The sequence below is a fragment of the Carassius auratus genome, unplaced genomic scaffold, assembly GCF_003368295.1.
Source record: "Carassius auratus strain Wakin unplaced genomic scaffold, ASM336829v1 scaf_tig00041869, whole genome shotgun sequence".
In the NCBI taxonomy this organism is placed as follows: Eukaryota; Metazoa; Chordata; class Actinopteri; order Cypriniformes; family Cyprinidae; genus Carassius; species Carassius auratus.
In genome coordinates this window covers 25,379-33,043 of record NW_020526682.1, presented here as the reverse complement: position 1 = coordinate 33,043, position 7,665 = coordinate 25,379, and the positions used below count along the sequence as shown (strand labels likewise).

Here is a 7,665-nt window from a genome sequence, read left to right as displayed (position 1 = left end):
TTTCTTTCCTACTTATTATAATGTACTGGCGAGTAGATTGGCTGATCTTTAAATAGCATTCTCTTTGCAGCAGTTCTTCGCTTACGGCCATACCAGCCTGGCTATGCCTGATCTCGTCTGATCTCGGAAGCTAAGCAGGTTTGGGCCTGGTTAGTACTTGGATGGGAGACCGCCTGGGAATACCAGGTGCTGTAAGCTTTTTGTAAATTTTTCACTTAGTATATAATAATTTTGCCAAAAAATAGAGTCAATGCCGATCTCTGAATATAAGCAGGTTTGGGCCAGGTTAGTACATGGATGGGAGACTGCCTGGGAATACCAGGTGCTTTAAATTTTTGGATAAATTTCACGAATTATATAATAATCTTGCAAAAAAAGAAAAAAAGAGTCAACGCCCGATCTCTGAATTTTAGCAGGTTTAGGTCTAGTTAGTACTTGGATGAGAGACCGCCTAGGAATACTAGGTGCTTTAAGCTTTTGGGTTTTCTTTCCTACTTATATAATGTACTGGCGAGTAGATTGGCTGATCTTTAAATAGCATTCTCTTTGCAGCAGTCTTCGCTTACGGCCATACCAGCCTGGCTATGCCCGATCTCGTCTGATCTCGGAAGCTAAGCAGGTTTGGGCCTGGTTAGTACTTGGATGGGAGACCGCCTGGGAATACCAGGTGCTGTAAGCATTTTGGAAATTTTTGACTTAGTATGTAATAATTTTGCCAAAAAATAGAGTCAATGCCCGATCTCTGAATATAAGCAGGTTTAAGCCAGGTTAGTACATGGATGGGAGACTGCCTGGGAATACCAGGTGCTTTAAATTTTTGGAATTTTTTCACTTAGTATATAATAAATTTGGCAAAAAATAGAGTCAATGCCCGATCTCTGAATATAAGCAGGTTTAAGCCAGGTTAGTACATGGATGGGAGACTGCCTGGGAATACCAGGTGCTTTAAATTTTTGGATATTTTTCACAAATTATATAATAATCTTGCAAAAAAGAAAAAAAGAGTCAATGCCCGATCTCTGAAAATAAGCAGGTTTGGGCCAGGTTAGTACATGGATGGGAGACTGCCTGGGAATACCAGGTGCTTTAAATTTTTGGATATTTTTCACGAATTATATAATAATCTTGCAAAAAAAAAAAAAGAGTCAATGCCCGATCTCTGAATATAAGCAGGTTTGGGCCAGGTTAGTACATGGATGGGAGACTGCCTGGGAATACCAGGTGCTTTAAATTTTTGGATATTTTTCACGAATTATATAATAATCTTGCAAAAAAAAAAAAAAGAGTCAATGCCCGATCTCTGAATCTTAGCAGGTTTAGGTATGGTTAGTACTTGGTTGAAAGACCCTCTAGGAATACCAGGTGCTTAAAGCTTTTGGAATTTTTTCACTTAGTATGTAATAATTTTGCCAAAAAATAGAGTCAATGCCCGATCTCTGAATATAAGCAGGTTTGGGACAGGTTAGTACATGGATGGGAGACTGCCTGGGAATACCAGGTGCTTTAAATTTTTGGATATTTTTCACGAATTATATAATAATCTTGCAAAAAAAAAAAAAAAAAAAAAAGAGTCAATGCCCGATCTCTGAATCTTAGCAGGTTTAGGTATGGTTAGTACTTGGTTGAAAGACCGCCTAGGAATACCAGGTGCTTAAAGCTTTTGGAATTTTTTCACTTAGTATGTAATAATTTTGCCAAAAAATAGAGTCAATGCCCGATCTCTGAATATAAGCAGGTTTGGGCCAGGTTAGTACATGGATGGGAGACAGCCTGGGAATACCAGGTGCTTTAAATTTTTGGATATTTTTCACGAATTATATAATAATCTTGCAAAAAAAAAAAAAAAAAAAGAGACAATGCCCAATCTCTTAATCTTAGCAGGTTAATGTATGGTTAGTACTTGGTTGAAAGACCGCCTTGGAATACCAGGTGCTTAAAGCTTTTGGAATTTTTTCACTTAGTATATAATAAATTTGGCAAAAAATAGAGTCAATGCCCGATCTCTGAATATAAGCAGGTTTGGGACAGGTTAGTACATGGATGGGAGACTGCCTGGGAATACCAGGTGCTTTAAATTTTTGGATATTTTTCACAAATTATATAATAATCCTGCAAAAAAAGAAAAAAGAGTCAATGCCCGATCTCTAAATTTTAGCAGGTTTAGGTCTGGTTAGTACTTGGATGAGAGACCGCCTAGGAATACTAGGTGCTTTAAGTTTTTGGGTTTTCTTTCCTACTTATATAATGTACTGGCGAGTAGATTGGCTGATCTTTAAATAACATTCTCTTTGCAGCAGTCTTCGCTTACGGACATACCAGCCTGGCTATGCCCGATCTCGTCTGATCTCGGAAGCTAAGCAGGTTTGGGCCTGGTTAGTACTTGGATGGGAGACCGCCTGGGATTACCAGGTGCTGTAAGCATTTTGGAAATTTTTCACATAGTATGTAATAATTTTGCCAAAAAATAGAGTCAATGCCCGATCTCTGAATATAAGCAGGTTTGGGACAGGTTAGTACATGGATGGGAGACTGCCTGGGAATACCAGGTGCTTTAAATTTTTGGATATTTTTCACAAATTATATAATAATCTTGCAAAAAAAGAAAAAAGAGTCAATGCCCGATCTCTGAATTTTAGCAGGTTTAGGTCTAGTTAGTACTTGGATGAGAGACCGCCAAGGAATACCAGGTGCTTTAAGCTTTTGGGTTTTCTTTCCTACTTATATAATGTACTGGCGAGTAGATTGGCTGATCTTTAAATAGCCTTCTCTTTGCAGCAGACTTCGTTTATGGCCATACCAACCTGAGGGCGCTATTGAGTCAGACAGGAAGTACTGGGCTGTAGTTGGAGAGGAAGGCTCTCCCTTATTTGTTTATATTTTTTGTTTTGCTAAAGTTTTTGATTTGATAGTATCATTTTGTTTGTTTGTTTTGCTTTAACCACCTTCCAGCAGCTTAATGCTGTCTGGAGGGTGTTTTGTTTTTGATTTAATTTATCTCTTGGATTAAAGGACGGATCTTATGGAAAACGACATGGAAATGGCTGGTGAAATACAAACGGATATTGACAAAGGATTGGACAAACGACGAAGTGTGGACAATGGAATCAATGGAGAACATAACAGAAGAAATGAAAGAGGAAGAAAATATTCAAAAGAAGCAACCGTGATAATTGATTTAGAGGGAGTACAAGATGGAAAAGCTGAGGATATCATCAAGATGGTGACAGAGAAAATTGGAGGAGGACATATAGGCCCAGGCTGGGCAGAGAATATGAAATCACTTTAAGAAATGAGGACATGTGTGACATTCTACTGGACGGAATAACTATTAAAGGAAAGGATTGTGTAATTAGAAAACTACAGACAAGGGAATATGTTGTATCGTTTATGCATCTACCGGCTTATCTTGAAGACAAAGACATTTTTAATAAATTGGATAATTGGGGCGTACATCCAACATCACAAATTAAAAGAAGGCTATATCCAGGCACTGAAGTGGAAGATGGAACGAGATTTGTGCGTGTTAAGTTTCCAGATCAGGTGGTTTCATTACCATATAGCACAAAATTTGAGACAGCGGAGGGAACACAGTTTTTCCGGATAATACATGACAGACAGGTGAAGACTTGTCGTATGTGTTTGAATCCGGGACATATCTTAAGAGACTGTCCAGACTTCAAATGTCACCTATGTGAGGAGCAAGGCCATTTTGCACGGGACTGTGATGCAGTGAGATGCCCAGATTGCCACAAAGTTCTTGTGAAATGTGAATGTTGGATGGTAAATGAGGAGAGACCAAACAAAGAGACTGACTCCGAGGTAGAGTGCAGACAAATTCATAAAGAAGTGGAAGAAGAGGAGAAAAATTATGGTGGTGAGCAGGCAGAAGTTGAAAGGGAAGTGGAGACAAATGGAACACAGAGAGAAAAAGAAGAACAAATGATGGAAGAAGAAAGGACACTAGAGGAGACTTCATTAAAGGGCAGAGAACTGGAGCATAAAAAAGAACAAGAGGAGAGTGAACAAGAGGAAGATGAAAAAGAGACTGAGAAACAAAAGTCTGAAGGATATAAAAGAGATAGAGAATTCACTCGTATGCAAAGAAGAAGTCTACTGAAGGTAAAACCAAATATTGACTGTGCTAGAAAGAGAAGAGAAAAAATGAAAGAAAAAGCTACATTTAGAGGGAAATGTGAGGTTTTAAGAAGTATAGTGGAGGAAGAGGAAGAAAAATGAAATGATGAATATTTTTAAATATTTATTATCTTTAATGGTCTTAAGAATTGTATCTTGGAATGCAAGAGGTTTGTTGAATGTGGTGAAATTTGAAAAAATGAAAGAAATGTGTAAAGAGGAAAATATAATTGTATTACAAGAAACTAATTGGAAAGATGAATCAATGGAAGACTTAAAAAAAAGATGGAATGGGGAAATAATATATAATAATGGGGATGGAAGAAAAGGAAGGGGAGTAGCAATTTTAATTGATAAGTATATGAAGGATAAATGGAATGTGCTATTTGATGATAGAAATGGAAAATGTTTAGCAGTAGAAATAAGTAGTGAGGATGAAACTTTTGTTTTATGCAACTTACATGCACCAACAGAAGAAAAGGAAAAGAGGAGTTTCTTTCATGATTTAAGGAGTTTTACACTAAAATATAAGAAAGTAATTTTAATAGGTGATTTCAATCAAAATGGATATGGCAGAAGGAATGGTTTATAGAACAGATACTGCAAGAAAAGAGCTGAATGTTTTAATGGAAGAAAATGACTTAATTGATATATGGAGGGATAGGAATGAAAAAAGAAGAGAATATTCAAGAAGACAATTAGTAGAGAATTTTTTGTGCCAAACAAGGATTGATTATGTGTTAAACACAAGATTTTTAGAGCAATATATTGAAAAGGTGTACTATAAGGAAACAACATTAAGTGATCATAGTTTTGTGTTTATTTTGATGGATTTTAATAAAATGGAGAGGGGGCCAGGAGTTTGGATTTTAAATGCAGAGATTTTAAAAAATGAATCTTATAGAATGGAAATAGAAAAAATTATAGACAAAGAAAAGGAAAGTAGTTTGTTTGTAGAAAACAAAAGGATATGGGTGGGATAATGTAAAATATGAAATAAAGAAATCTACAATAAAATATTGTAAATTTCTACAACGAGTTAAGAAACAAAAAGAAAGGAATATCAGAAAAGAATTAAATGAAGAATTAAGTAAAGAGGACGTTGATGTGCAGAAGGTTGTTTTGTTAGAAGAGGATTTAAGTAAAATAGAGGAGGAAAAGTATAGAGGTGCAATGATAAGAAGTAAGGCAAAATATACTGTGGAGGGAGAAAAATGCACAAAATTCTTTTTTAATCTGGAAAGAAGTAGGAAAAAGGCAGAAACGATAAAAGAAATAAAATGCAAAGATGGAAGGAAAGTAAAAGAAACAAAAGAAATATTAAAGGAGGTAAAAGATTTTTATGAAGAATTGTTTAAGACACAAGGAATAGATGATGGGGAAAAAGACTGTATATTGGAGACGATAACAGCTACAGTTAATAATCAAGACAAAGATGAGTGTGATGCGGAGATAAAAATAGAAGAGATAGAAGAAGCTATTAATCAATTAAAGGTGAATAAAAGTCCAGGTATAGATGGAATAACAAATGAGTTTTATAAAGCTTTTAAGGATAAATTATTGAAAATACTAAAACAAGTGTATGATGAGATTTTTAAAAAGGGAGAGATTAATCAAGCAATGAAAATGGGTCTAGTGAAAATAATATTCAAGAGAAAAGGGGAAAGGGAGGATTTAAAAAATTATAGACCAATCACTATGCTAAATGTAGATTTTAAAATTTTAGCAAAAATTTTAGCAAACAGACTGAAAAGAGTGTTACCTAAGATAATTTTATCAAATAAAGCATATGGAGTTCAGGGGAGAGATATATCAGATACAGTTAGCAACATAAGGGATGTGATAAGTTATATGAATGAAGAAAAGAAGAGTGGATATGTGATAAGCATGGATTTTGAAAAAGCGTTTGATAGGGTGGAGCATGAGTTTTTATTTGCGAGTTTAAAACGTTTTGGTTATGGGGGTAATTTTAGAAAATGGATTAAGATATTGTATAAGGATGCAATGAGTTTTATTAAATGTAATGGTTTTTTAACGGATGCTTTTAAGATAACTAGATCCATAAGGCAGGGCTGTCCATTGTCAGCACAGTTGTATTCCTTGGTCGCAGAGTCTCTAGGAATGATGATTAAAAAGGATCAAAGAATAAAAAGTATAAATATTGAAAATGGAAGGGAAGGACAAAAGATTTTTCAGTACGCGGATGATACCACCTTGATAATAGAAGATTTAGAGAGCATTAGAATAGCAATGGAACTCATGCAGAAATTTTGTAAAGCAACAGGTGCAAAGATAAATGTGGAAAAAACTGCTTTTATGAGATTTGGAGAAGCGCCAGCATTACCAGCTTGCATTGCTTTTAATGAAAAGGAAGAAATTAAGATTTTAGGAGCAAATTTGGGGAAAGATGAAAAGAGTTCAAGAGATAAAAGATGGGAAGAGATTGTGGGAGAAATGAAAAGAAGATTGGTTTTTTGGAAAGTGAGAGATTTGGAGTTGAAAGGAAGAGTTTTAATTGTTAATAGTCTAATGCTCTCTAAGATGTGGTATAATTTATCTGTAACTGCAATGCCAATGTGGGTAGAACAGAGAGTAAAGGGTATTGTGTTGAATTTTTTATGGAATAATAAGCCTCCTAGAATTGCACATAAGACTTTAATTGGTTCTCAAGAAGAAGGAGGGTTAGGGTTAATGGATGTTGAGCAGAGGAAGAAGAGTATGAGAGTGAAAACTGTAAAGAAATATCTAAATAGAGAAAAGATGGAGGAATGGAAAGTAATAATGAAACATTTTTTAAACAAATGTTCAAATTTGAGAATAGGGGATGATATTTTATGGATGAGAGTTAAAAAAGGAATGATAAAAGGAATACCAGATTTTTATAAAGAGGTTTTAGAGGCATGGAGGGATTTCTTACCACATATTGATTTTAAGCCACAAGGAAGAGAAACAATTTTGAATCAACCTCTGTTTTTAAATGCAAAGATTACTACAGATGGAACAGATGTGTTTTTTAAAAAGTGGCTAGATGTAGATATAAAAAGAGTAAGAGATATTTTATATGAGTATAAAAATGGGTTTCTTCCTCTTCAGTTTGTCATTGATGCTTTAGAAGAAGCAAAAGAGGATTTCAATGTCAGTACTTTAAAGAAACAATATGATGTTGTAAAGAAAGCAATACCAAAAGAGTGGATTGAAATAATAGAGAGTGGGGAAAAAGAGGAAGAGAAAGTAGAAGTGTCTTTTAAAGTTGGGAAGAAGGAATATGATTTTAACTCTTGTACTGTGAAGATGTTTTACACATGTTTTAGGGAATCTGTTTTCACAAAACCAAAAGTAAATGAGTTTTGGATTGAGCATTTTCCTGGATTAGATGAAAATAATATATGGAGGAATGTTAAATGGAGGTTCTTAGATGTGAAAATGGAAGCGTTGGATTATTTTATAAGGCATAAAGTCATTTTTTCCGAGATGAAACTATGTAAAATTGGTTTGACACAAAATGCTTTGTGTAAAGTATGTAAAAAAGAG

General features: G+C 34.9%; 3 non-coding genes across 3 annotated transcripts; all 3 read left to right on the top strand.

The window, feature by feature from the left end:
- Nucleotides 1–79: 79 nt before the first annotated feature.
- LOC113085572 (5S ribosomal RNA) lies at nt 80–198 on the top strand. The gene has a single exon (XR_003284327.1). It is a non-coding gene; the product is annotated as a 5S ribosomal RNA (ribosomal RNA).
- A 362-nt stretch (nt 199–560) lies between these two features.
- On the top strand, nt 561–679 carry LOC113085566 (5S ribosomal RNA). Its single transcript, XR_003284325.1, has one exon. It is a non-coding gene; the product is annotated as a 5S ribosomal RNA (ribosomal RNA).
- Nucleotides 680–2,302: 1,623 nt separating this feature from the next.
- On the top strand, nt 2,303–2,421 carry LOC113085567 (5S ribosomal RNA). Its single transcript, XR_003284326.1, has one exon. It is a non-coding gene; the product is annotated as a 5S ribosomal RNA (ribosomal RNA).
- The last annotated feature ends 5,244 nt before the right edge of the window (nt 2,422–7,665 follow it).